Raw genomic sequence first — 13993 nt, 5'->3', positions numbered from 1 at the left:
TAAAAGTGTGTGTATACTTTACTTTCAGAAAGCAAAGCTACCGATGTGAAAAATTTTACATTTTGGAGTACAGTGGACCCTTGGTATCCGCTAGGGTTTGATTCCAGGACTCACTGAGGATACTAAAATCTGTGGATGTTCAAGTCTCATTAAATACAATGGCATGGTAAAATGGTGTCCCTTATATAAAATAGCAAAATAAAGATTTGCTTTTTAGAATTTATATATTTTAAAAATATTTTCAAGCCTTGGAAGCTTGAATCTGTGGGTAAAAATATCCGTGGATAAGGCGGGCTGACTGACTTTTTGGATTTAAGAAATCCAGATAAGGGATACTCAACCTGTAATAATAATAGGTTAGAAGGCCACATTAACACACACAAAAAAGACTGTGCACAAAAACTTGACACCCCCCCAGGGTCCCAAGGGCAGAAAAATGGCTCAGGGGCCACACATGGACCATGAGCCACTCTTTGCCCATCCCTGACTGGGAAGAACCCCTGCCTGAGATCCTGGAGAACTGCAAAAATGCCCTAAAGGCACCAGAACCTGTCCAATCCGGGAATTTAAGCAGGATCAGCCCTGGTTAGTACTTGGATGGGAAGCCACCACCAAATACCAGGTGCTGTAGGCTATATTCCAGAGGAAGGAACTGGCAAATCCACCTCTGAGGATTCATGAGGTCAACAGGCAACTTGAAGGCGCACACACACACACACACACAGAGACTTCTGGCTTAACAGAGACTGTTATGAGTGGCATAAGAGTGCTGCTTTAAGTAAAGGGGCAGACATAGAAATGCCCAGAAGAGAGGAGGAGCTAGAATTGCTCAAAATAAAGATTCTTTCTTCCCTCACAGTGCACACAGTAGGTGCCACAGTCCTCCAAGCCAGTAGCAGAGGATGTCATCAGTCCTCCAAAGGTATTGAAGGCTGATTATGCCAAGCACTCTTCTCAGAGTGTACACTGGATTAAGATTAGTTTGAATGTTAAGAGTCCTAGGCTGCATCCACACTGCAGAAATAATCCAGTTTGACACCACTTTAACTGATATGGCTCAAAACTATGGAATCTGGGAATTGTAGTTTTGTGAGACATTTAGCTTTCTCTGTCAGAAAGCTCTGGTGCCACAACACACTACAATTCACAGAATTCCATAGCATGAAGTAATGACAATTAAAGTGGTATCAAACTGGATTATTTCTGCAATTGATGCAGTCCCCAAATTAACTCTTAGATGAAGAGGTTTTATGAAGAAACAAATCCACAAAGTTTGCAGACTTTCTTCTTTCAGCTGAAGTAGGTTGTGTGGTTGTTTTTCTTCCTGTGGGGAAATGTGATGAAGCAATATTATTGCACAACACACTATATACAAAAATAAAAGCACAAGAAATAAGTAATTCTAGAAGGAGTGATTCTACGTGGCCTATTTCTTACCTCATCATCTCCAAAGAAAGGATTTTCTGGTATATAGGCAGCTGACAGAACCAGTGGTTTGACTTATTATGAAATGACTGCTTTTGTAATGGTGAAATCCATGTGTATTGGTTCCATTGGTGGGTCTGGGTGCATGCCTTCTTGAATACATCAACAGGTATCCAGATTGCATCTCTGCATGAGTTTCTTCAATCTGCTTTCTTTGAAGAAGCATGAATAAAACATGGGATTTATAATGTTGGCTAGTCCTAGGAACGCTTCAAATCACAGCTCATCATATCCTGAGAAAAATCCTTGAAGACAGACTGAGCTGCAATTTTGAATTGTTCTGAATCTAAAGTATTCCTAAAAGTAGACAACATGCTTAATCTCATGCTTGATTTATGAATGTAGAGAATTTACATTTTTTAGACTTTTTGTTTGGTGTCTGTCATATTTCTGCTTGGAGCTGGAAGACCCTGAAAGCTCCTGGACAGACGTTTTTGGCATATGCTGAGTGGCTTGTGATGTTTCAGGAAGATATTTCCTGAACAGTCCTAGATTATCTGTGAACTGATAAGAAACAAGAGTCCAGAATAGTCTCTATTTTACTTTGTTGTTCTTATTAATTGCCTTCAAATCAGCATCAACTTATGTCAACCCTATGAATGAGAGACCTACAAGCCACCCTATCATCAATAGCCATGCTCAGATCTTGCAGACTCAGGACTGTGGCTTCTTTGATTGCCTCTCTCCACTTTACATCTTCCTCTTTTCCTATTGCCTTCTGTCTTATCAAACATTGTCTTTCTAATTATTCATGTTACTGCTGTTGTTTTTCTGTTGTCATTTTATGTATTTGTGTCCTGCTTTTTCCCTCAGAAATGTAACGCAAAGGGAGCAAATGTACAGACATGATATGACAGGCCAGCCCCATCATATTCTACCCGTGGATCTGGCCCGTTCCTGCCTCCAGCATTTACTTGGTCTGGTGTGGTGACAGGGAAGTGTTCAGATGCCCACGCCCACTGTGCCATAGAGTTGCCACCAATGACAACAGCTTGGCCATTGCTGCTGCACCATTCTCCTTCCAGGCCTCCATCACAGCAGAAATTAGGCACAGGCAGAAATTAGGCACCTGACTTCACCCATATGGCCAGGCATCCCCTTCTGATGCCAAAGGCCACAACTAGCCTGCAAGGAGAATGGTGGTAGCAGTAACAAGTAAGGAAGCATGTGGCTGTCTAAACTATCAGCTATCATGACATGGTTTCTGGGAAACCTCACCACAAACAAATAGTTATTTAAAACCCAACCTAAGTGCTGGTTGGGACAGAACTGTCAAAATGGCACCTCGTTTACCTGTACCCAACCCAGGGCCTTTGGTCTGTGTTGTCTAAACAGGATGACAAAAGGCAGCGGCAGTGGGGAGGGGGGACATTTTGGAACATGCATACAGCCCCAGAATGGATTAGAAAAATTAAAACAGAAATTGCTGAAAATACATAGATAAAAATATACAAAAAGGCATTGTTAATATAATTAAACTACCCACAGAATTAGAATAACTTAAAAGGTAGGTGTTCATTAAAAAGTCAGGGAATAAACAATTCAGCATACTAATAAAAGTCCTTTCTTACAAGCAGTTCCCATAGGCCTATAGGATTTTTTTTAAAAGTCATGACATGCCTATAGAGGATAATAAAGAGGGAGCAAGTCTGTCTTCCATAGGAAAGCGAATTCCAGAGCCCATAAATACCCACCAAATAGGCCCTCTCATGCCTCAAGATATCAAAGGCCAGGTAGACTTGGGATGGCCTGGATCCAAACTGTGTAGGACTTTATAACTAGCACCATAAATTGTGACTAGAAATGCACCAGTGGAGCTGTTGTACAAAGAGAATTGTATGCCCCCGGTAACCCATGCTGTTCAACAGTTTGGCTGCAGGTCTTAGGGCCAGCAGAAGTTCTGATCAGTTTTCAATGGCAGCCCCATGTAAAGTGTGTTACAATGTTGGAAGCATGATGTAACCAAAGTATGTGTCTTACTGGACAGATCAGACATCTCTAGGAGTGGGTGCAGCTGATGCACCAACTGTCATTGTACAAATATACTCCTGGCCTTGGAGGAAGGGTTAGGCAGGTCTGGTACTGCTATGAGGCAGAGTGAAGAAGGGCTGTCAGGCAATAGACCTCCTGGAGGCAGTGTGGAGAGCAGAAGTTCCTCACTACCACCATTCCTCCCAAACTCCTCCCGTTCATTGCCCTTTCTTGGAAGACAAGGCAGTGTATACCCTCTGGAACCTGAACTGCATTACCTACACCAGCCTGCTACTTCACATTGCTGGAAATTGAAATCTACAAGCATCTGGACAACTTCAACAGGAAAGAAGAAACCCCTAAAGTCAGCAAAGTTTGGCTACCAGTCCTGAAAAACACTAAAATCAAGACCCAGCAAATGCAAATGGAAACCACCCAGGGGCAGGGATTTTCCCAGCAAACAATGGATCTCTAATTAAACAGACACAAATTATCTTTGCATATCCTCCCAACCTGAGGCCTTGCCATTCAACAACAGAACAATACACAGATTAACATGGAAATCACTCCTCCCAACCCAGGGACACACAGTATATATATACCCTACTCTCTTCCATGCCAGCATTTTTCTGAAGATGCCAGCAAAACATCAGAAACAAACTCTTCTAGAACATGGCCACATAGCCCGAAAAATCCACAAACAACTATGGATGTCGGCCATGAAAGCCTTTGACTTCACACTGCTGTAATAGTTGAACTGTTTTAAATAGCTTTTTACTTTTTTTAATTACATTTTATTCTTTTAACTAAGAAGTGTTTTAATATTGTGACTAGTTTAATTCCATTTTAATTTGCACTTTTTGTATGTTTTTAACTATGGCCCAGAACAGACGGGCCTTTGCAGCATCCTCATCACGTGCAAGGGCTGCTTGGTGGGCAGAGCGCCCACACGCCCAGCAGCCCTCGCACGTGATGAGGGCACCGCAGCTGCAGCGCACCCACCAGACGCAGCACATACTGGTGACATTGCAGCTGCGCCGCCTCCAAATGGGGGCGGCGCAGCTGTGACCTCCCCACGCCATCGCTGGTGCTTTGGGGCGCTGGAAATACACCTCAAAAAGGAGCCACTTCCCAGTGCTCCTTTTTTGCTCCACAGGAGCACCGAGCAATTTGGTTGCTGCAGCGCTCCTGTGGAGCAAAGAGAGGCACTGGGGACACGCTTCTTTCTGGCGGTGTGTACCCTTCATATATTGCTCTTTTAAATGGTAAGTGGTCTGAACTCCCAATTTTGGGAAGAAGGCAGAATACAAATACATACATTTATAAGTCAACATTATCATGCCCCATCACCAGTGATGCTATAGCATTCAGCTGATAGCCTGATTTGTTTCCATATGTGGAAAAAGAGTGTGGGAACTGCACATCATTTTGTCTTTTGCTTCAGGCTGCTAGGCATCTTGGGCTGGCAATGATCAAGGACAGGGTCCTGTCCCTCAGGAAGATCCTTGTGCCAAGTGTCCATGAAGCCCTACATTTATATATAGAACATGATCAAAACAAATGAATAACCCCGAGCTAAATTTATGTATTTTCATTTTTTCCTAGAAAGCAGCTGGTTGGTTGCCTAGAACTAGAATCCAACTAATGACAACGATTGTAGCTGTTGATACTGGAATGATGAAGTCTCCTGACATCTTCATGCTGCATTTGACACGTCCCTGAGAACTGCTCACTCACTTGCTTTAGCAGAAGAAAGGTTTGTTTTCTCTTCTAATCCCATTTCAATGTGGCCACTATCTAAATATGTGGTTAGCTAAAACAAGATCTAGCAATAAGCTTGCATAGAGTTTCATATCCAACGACAGATGTTTCTAATGGGATGTCACCCAAGGGAAAATCTATTCACAATGAGAGAGCTTGCCATTTAGTCGGATAAGCATTCCTGACAAAAGGTATGTGTTTTTTTTTAAAAACAACAACAACCAAAAAACCCTATTGTTTTCCCCAAAAAGTCACTGGTTTTCCTAAAGAATCACTTTAGGGATTTGAAAACTTACATGTGATAAGTGTTGCTACTGTAAAATCCATTTATTTATCTATGCTGGATCTCTCAGTCTTAAATTTTTTACATAATAACTCCATGTATAAGATTCATATAGTGTCTATGTGTGAACTAATAAGATTTAGACTAGTAATCTCTTGATGGCTTATACAGTGGGCCCTTGTTATCCACTGGAGTTTGGTTCCAGGACCCCCCATGGATACCAAAATCTGTGGATGCTCAAGTCCCATTAAATACAATGGCATAGTAAAATGGTGTCCCTTACACAAAATGACAAAATCAGTTTGGTTTCTGGAATTTATAATTTTTTGGAATATTTTAAAGCCATGAATGGTTAAATCCATGTAATATCATCCAGTTTACCTGTTATGCACATAGCTATGTCTCTGGTCATCTTCATATTGCAAGAAATTTAAGACAGCTATCAGTCTTGCTGATAAAATCCTAGCAATGATATACAGTGCACCCTTACTTTACACGGGGGATCTTTTCCAGGCTACCCCACGTAAAGCAAATACCGCCTATGCTCGAGCCCCATTTAAATTGAATTGCCCAACCCATCCAGTGGGTATCCATGGTGGGATTTGAACTCTGGTTTCAAGAGTCATAGTCCAACACTCAAACCACTACACCACAGTGATATGCGTGTGTATAAAAGATGAAGAAATATGATAAATCTCTAGAACAAACAATTGTTCAAATTAAAGCCACACAGTCCAAAACTAAAAGTAAGCAATATGGGAGAAGGTCCATAAGACATAAGTCAGTTGTGAAAGAATAAATGGCCTAAGGTCTTGTCAAATTCTTCATGCAAAAAGAAGCTATCAGTCTTCATCAGTGGCCAGTTATATTTTTATGTCCTCCAATGTTTCCTCCAGACAAAGGTTGAAGTGTTGGTAAAAGACTACATTATCATGTTGATACTGAAAGTATGCACATTTACAAAGAAACAAATTCAATCCAGTATTTACCAAATATAGATAAAATAAAAATACCTCTTCTCCTTCACTTGCCACAGCCTAATGCCAATACTCAGAGGTTTTGTTTATATAGTATAAGGAGCCCTGGTGGCACAGTGGTTAAATACCGGTACTGCAGCCTCTCAGAGTCACAAGGTTGTGAGTTCAATTCCAGCCTGGGGCTCCAGGATCAATTCAGCCAGGCATCCTTCCAAGGTTGCTAAAATGAGTATCCAGCTTGTTGGGGGCAATTAACTTACACATTGTAAACCTCTGGGAGTGCTTAAGTGCACTGATAAGAGGTATAGAAATGTACTTGCTATTGCTATTGCTATATAGTAAGATTTCCACTACCACCTCTGTGCTTCACCTGTCATCATAGAGACAGTATACATTAGAAATGCAAAAAATGTGGGCATGGCCATTGAGCTACAAAGACAGGAGGAAGGATGTTTTCTAAAGTCAAGGTGAGTAGATAACCATTTAAATGGTAGCAACACAACTAAATTAGAATCAGTTATATCACACGTAAAATATTGAACTTTCAAACTTTTATGAGAAGCAAAAAAACCCTAGTTTTTATTTTATCTATACTCTGTACTCTAGTGTTTGGTAAGTACTGGATTTAATTTTCTTCTTTGTAAATATGTATATTTTTAATAGCAACATGATTAAGTGTACCTTTTACCAATATTTCAGTCTTTTCTTTGGAAAAAATATTGGAGAACGTAAGACTTGCATTGATCACAGGTGATAGTGGAAACACATGTAGCTTCGTTTTGTATGGAAAAACTGATAAGACCTTCAGCCATCTATTCTTCTTCCACAGTTGATTTGTGTCTTATGGACCTCCTCCCATATTGCTGCATATAGATTTGAGCACGTTGCTTTAGTCTGAGATTTATTTTATCTTTGCACACATTGATCTGTGCATGTGTGTGCGTGTGTAGTATCCTAGCTCTTTTGGTTTGTTTCTTATCATATCAGTGAGTTAATTTTTATCCCTTTCTTTTGTTGTGTGGTAAATCCTAGCCTCAGCAAGTGGTAACTACTTTCCCTCAACTTCATATACTTTTCAACTTTTGGAAAACCTGGAAATGAAAATGAAAGCTCTTTCCCTCAACCTAAATTTTCTTCATCTTTTCCTTCCATTGTTTGACTGTGAAGAAGGTGAAACAAGAAAATTTGGGTAACCTCCTGATATCTGTTACTTACAGAATTAGCATCATAAGGAATCAAGGTCAATACTTTGCCAGAAGCACAAACTAGTCTTTTGCCACGGCACTGCTGCCACTAGGTGTTCACCCTCACTGTAATGCTGGTTTGGTTCCTGAGCAACTAAGCAGGTGAAAGTTGTTTCCCTAAAGCAATTCGGTCAACATAGCAGGGCGTTTGTGAAGACCTCTCTGCCTGTTTCTTAAGTTTGGTAATGACTGGGTCCCCTGCCTACCACCTAAAGCTTCACTTGGAAACAAGATGTCTGTTGCAGAACACCTATCCAGCTTGGCCCCACACCTGGCCCTTTCTCCTCGAGATCCTTCCATGGATCTGGTATTCAGGTTTCAAGGTGACCACTACCCTGGACAAGTGGCTGTGTTTATCAATGTAGTAAAGCATGAACAATCTGTATTGTTAATTATTAAATTAAAACATCTAGATAGAAATGCATAAAATAACAACAGTACAAATTCATTGTAAAGCCATACAATAAATGAGGTGTAATGATTTGAGCGTGGTGTACACCAGTGTAGTGTAATGGTATGAGCACTAAACTAGGGATGACCAGAGTCTGAATCTTGCCCTTGGCCATTGAAACCCACTGGTGACCTTGGGTAAGTCATCCCAGAGATGGATTTGCCATTTTTCCCCTCTGAAATACAGCCCACAATACCTGGTATTTGTTAGCAGTCTCCTATCCAAGTACTAACCAGAGTTGACTATGCTTAGCTTAGCTTCGAAGAACAGATGGGATCTGGTGTCTTAAGGATATTTAGCTTTTTAGCTTTTCTTATTGCTCCCTAAACTGTAAATCCAAGGATTCAATAGTATGGAGCCCCATTGTAATTATAGAGAGGTCACAGTGCTATAACTGAGACATGTAAAAGGGTTCTTGGATCATTCTTGTTCCAGGGGTGTCAGGTCTTGGGCCTGAACAGACAGGCCAAAATAAAGCTGCTTCGGGTCACTTTGGAGGTATGCTGTTTAAATAATGCATGTGTTCTAAGAGGCTGGAAGCCACGCCAAAGCCATGCTCCAGTCCTAAGGACTGGAGCACAGCTTTGGAGCAGCTTCTGGCCTCTTAAGATGTGTGTGTCATTTAAAAAGCATACCTCCAAAGTGACCTGAAGCAGCTTCATTTTGGCCTGTCTGTTTGGGGCCTTTGATACTAAAAATGTGGCTCAATTACTGTCTAGTGTAATTTACAGAATTCTATCATTTTGAAGTAAGTTGGCTTTAACGTTTATGATTAACATATACCTGCAGTTTTTATAGCATTTTAGTATGTGGCAATAGTGTCAGGGTCATTTTTCTATTTTCTGTGGTTTTTACATTTCCCCCTTTTTCAAATGCTCACAGCTACTTTAAAATACAATATGCTACTATACCTTAAAATCTGTTGAGCACAAGCTACAAGTCTTAACAGTGAAAATTTATGGCCTGAGTCACATAAATAAAGAATTCTGAGTTGGCTGGATTTGTTGGCATCTCTACACCTTGATGCAGTTTTATTTCCTAATATTATGTGGCCCTTGCGACTGCAAACAACAAAAAGAAACCACATTGCAAAATGTAAAAAAAAAAGGTAAGTGGTGCAGAATCGGTATCCCAAGGGAATCTGCAGACAGTCTGCAAAACTAAGCAAGGGATCAAGTTGTCATCTCTATTTTGATGAATACATCTCTGGGAGACTGTTTGCATGGCTACTTTAGAGGGGGGAAGTTTGAGAGGGAGGTTAGTCCTCCTCTACATACAAATCTGGTATATTTGGTAGGTGGTTAGGACAAAGAAATTTCTCTGGACCTTATCACACGTGGGGGGTTTGCAGCTCAGATCTGCAATCACTCCTGTTCTAGCAATGCAAAGCATGATTTTTTTTCACACCAGATCCAGAGTTACTCCTGTCTAGCAATGCGAATTAAGGTTAAAACATGATGCTTTACCACACCTGGTTGCCTTTCTGTTGCCCTTCCTAATTGAGGGGGAAGCGAAATCAGTTCTATTCCAAGCAAGTCAGTGATGCGGATTCAAGCAAAGCAGAGTGAGTGCACATTGTATTACCACACCGGAGGGTTCAACGATTTGAATCAGCACCCTTGCACATGCTCAGTGGGGCTCTGGATGTTGTCCTCCTTCCCTGCCCCCTCCTTAGCTGTCATCCTTCATCGGGATGAAGGAGCAGCAGGGGATGATTGGATATGTGGCAAGTTCGCAGAGAGGGTGAGATGGGGATGCAGGAGCAGCAGGGGATGATGGGATGGATGGCAGGGGGTCACTGGGGCCAGGATTGAGATGCAGGAGAAGGCAGGGGATGATGGGATAGGTTGCAGGGGGTCACTGGGGCCAGGATTGAGATGCAGGAGAAGGCAGGGGATGATGCGATAAGTCACTGGGGGTCACTGGGGCCAGGATTGGGATGCAGGAGAAAGCAGAGGATGATGGGATAGGTTGCTGGGGGTAGCTGGGTCCAGGATTGGGATGAAGGAGAAGGCAGAGGATGATGGGATGGGTGGCAGAGGGGGCGAGATGAGGTGGAGATGGGGAATGACGGTGCAGGATTCAAGGGGCCAAGGGGAGTGACATCAGAGTGGTTTTCCATAATAGACCAATTCGAAGTGAAATCGAAGTGAGCTTGAATGCGAATTCTGTGAATTCACTTCTTTTCTGAATTCATCAAAAATGAGGAATCACTTTGGAATCACTGCAGAAGCCCCATGGAAGGAGCTCCCATAGAAAGAAATGGCGTCTAAAAACACATTCACGTTATGATATGAATGAGCATCGTTGGAAGCACAGTCACGTCAGAACTGACCTGCAAAAGCTCTAAAAATCTCTGTATGATAAACCGGCCTGTTACAGACTGCCAAAATAAAGCTGCTTCGGGTCTCTTTGGAGGTATGCTGTTTAAATGATGCATGTATCCTAAGTATCCGGAAGCTGCACCAAAGCTGCACTCCAGTGCTTAGGAATGGAGTGTGGCTTTGGCGCGATCTCCGGACTCGTAGGACCCATGCATCATTTAAATAGCATACCGCCAAAGAGACCCGAAGCAGCTTTATTTTGGCAGTCTGTAACAGGCTTCTGGAAATACTCTCCCATATGATTCTCCAGATTGTGCTCAAAGCCAGCCTGGCTGGAAACAACTTCCAGGAAGGTTTGCCCCTTGGTTGACATCATTCCCAACTCATGCTAAGAATTTACCACTCAAAATAGGCAGTCAAACATCACTAGAATAAAGGGTTTCCAACTTTACAAAATAAACCAAAAACAGGAAATGCTGCAAAAATGTTGAACTTGTGAGGTTTTAATTCTCTCTCTAATGCAATTGGGGGGAAAACGAACAAGCGCTCTGATTCAGAATCCAGTTCAATCTAAACAGTTTATGGAACAAAATGGTATTAAATTCAAGTAATTTAGCAGGGCCGTGAAACACCATATAAAAGCCTTGGTTTTATTTATATGTTAACAAGCCCGTAAAAGATACAGCTGGGCCACCTAATTCTTTTCATTTGTATTTGAATGTAAGACATACTGTGTTTAATTGGGCTTATACCTAGGCAAGTATTTATAGGATGGCAGTCCTAATTGACTATGAGTCAACTTGTGTGAGGATTTTTACTACACCATACAGCTTTGGCTTATTTATTCATTTAGAAAAAAAATCTATTACCTATTTTCTTACATGAGAAAGCACCCAAGGCTGTATACAAATAATAAAAAACCTAAGTGTCCATGACAATTTTTGAAGAAGTAAAAGCAATAACTAATAAATATACAAAGGCCACTTCAAAGCTTACAACAGAGAGAGAAACACATAAACAAAGGTCTGGGATGGTTTAATTGAGAGTTCCTGCATGGCAGGAGGTTGGACTTGATGGCCCTTGTGGTCTCTTCCAACTCTATGATTCTGTGATTCTAAAGACCCTTTCATGATATTCCTAGTTCCAAAGCTGAAAAGGCACTATTGAGAAAGGTTTGATACAAGCTCCATATGAGCTTACATCAAACCGAGGGAAATTCTCCTTACTGTGTGTGGGAGGCTGTTCCCAAAGGCAGCCTTAACCCAACCAGGCTGTCTGGTGGCATTGAGTGTTGTAAGGCATCTGGAGGGTGCCACATGGTATGAGGTTGCCTTAAAGGGCAGGTCTCTGTCCTAAAATTTAGCATACCACCTGCTTTCTCCAGATCCCCTACAATCTATAGTTGCCAGTTCAGGACTACCCCAGCCTTGCCATTTCAGGACCAAAAACTAAGATGATCTAGGAATGATCTCTTGTGATGTTACAAGGGGAAGACACAAGTGATGTCATTAAGAATGATATCTTAAATATCAACCTGAGTTGCACAGAATATGCCATTCAAATTTGTTAAAAGTCTAAAAAAATGAGGAAAACATATCTAGATCTAGATATACACACATATTTTTCATGGTAGTAGTTGTGCCCTGAGATTTCTCCTCTTCACTCTGCTGACTGGAAAAGATGGGACAGGCCTTAAGATCTGTGAATGTTACTGATTGACAGATTGACACAGAGGTTTAGGTCCTTGAAATGGAAAGGGAGATAGATGTCTTCTGAAAGCATCGGCTCCAGAGGTACCACTTTGGAAATCCCAGGCTCACTCCTCCATCAAATGGTCTCAAACTCAGTCCTCATGCAAGGGCCCAGCATCTGTGTCTCTGATTCAAAGCTTCTACCATTTATCTGAAACTCTGATTATCACAACCAGTAGGGTGCCAATGTCCCATTTTTTAAAAGAAAATTGAAATCCAAATCAACAGCTGAATCCAGGGGTGGAGAACTTTCCTTGCTCAGAAGTGGCACATATCTCACCCCCCTCCCACCAAGACCTCAGGGCTGTTGGGGGGGGGGGGTAATTTCACCAGGGTTTGAGTGGGCAGATGAGTTGTTTTAATTAACTGGTGTAGGAGGGAGCTTTTTTCAAAATTGAAAGTAACCAGAAATCACTTCCAGTTTTCAAAAACAAAGCAGGGTCTAAAAGAGCTCCATGAGCGAACCTGACAAAATTCCTCCCCCCCCCCCCCAGAGGGTGAAGTGACAGGTGTCATTTAAACAGAAGTTTCATATTTGGAGGACATGGAGATAGGAAACACATCAGGGACACTGAAAGGCTGTTTGCAACCCCTGGGCTATACTTTATTTTCCAGCATTAAACATGGCTTGGAAATACATATAAGTAAGTAACTATTATATATTTTGCACAGATTTTATATGCATTCTTGGAGTGGTCCCTGTTGGAAAGCAGCTTAAATTCTTAAGTACCTGCAAATTTCGGACTACTTTTTGGGTAGCCCCAGTACATTAGAGTACTGCTTGACTAGATCACAAAAGCATGGTGTTTCCACCTAGTGAAATGAAAAGGTTGGCTATTCAAGGGAGGACCTTCTTGGTGGTGGTGTCCAAGATGGAGACTCAGAAAGGGTTACCTGCTGCCTACACTCTTACTGGTGCCAGGTAACAACATTTTTTCTCTTTTACTCTTCTTGGAATTTTAATTTAAATACTTTATCACTGTTGCTGATTTTATTTGCCTTGATGTTCATATTATGGTTGGTTTTATTCTGTTTCTACTTGTTTTAATTTTAAGGTCCTAAAATGTATTATTAACTGCTTTGAGAACTTCTGAGGTTGGGTTTTATGTGCATATATAAAATAACATAAAATTTTATTTCTTTTTCTACAGTGGGAAAGAGGCATATTTTTTCCAGTTCCTCTGGTCCTTAGTAATCTAAATCAATCTGTAATCCTAATTAGACTAGATCCATTTAACCAAATTAACTTATACTTGTATTGATTTACTGGATTAAAGGAGCTGTCCAACGTGCTGAACTTGTTCTCTAAAATAAGTTGAGCACCTTGGATAGCTCATTTGAAGTGCAAACTAAAACCTATCATAGGGCCTGAACAGTCAGGCCAAAGTAAAGCTGCTTCGGGCCACTTTGGAAATGTGCTGTTTAAATTATGCATGCATCCCAAGAGGCTGGAAGATGTGCCAAAGTCATGCTCCAGTCCTAAGGGTTGGAGCGCAGCTTTGGCACAGCTTCTGGCCTCTTAAGGTGTGTGTGTCATTTAAACAGCATACCTCCAAAGTGACCCAAAACAGCTTTATTTGGCCTGTCTGTTCTGGCCCATAGACTCGTAGAATCATGGAGCTGGAAGAGACCACGAGGGTCATCTAGTGCAATCCCCTGTCATGCAGGAACACACAATAAAAGCACTCCTGACAGATGGTCATCCAGACTCTGTTTAAAAACCTACAAAGAAGGAGGCTCCACCAC

The sequence above is a fragment of the Sceloporus occidentalis genome, unplaced genomic scaffold (assembly GCF_023333645.1).
Source record: "Sceloporus occidentalis isolate IW3139 unplaced genomic scaffold, rSceOcc1.0.p SCAF_4, whole genome shotgun sequence".
NCBI classification, from domain to species: domain Eukaryota; kingdom Metazoa; phylum Chordata; class Lepidosauria; order Squamata; family Phrynosomatidae; genus Sceloporus; species Sceloporus occidentalis.
Note: the sequence above shows the minus strand (reverse complement) of the source record.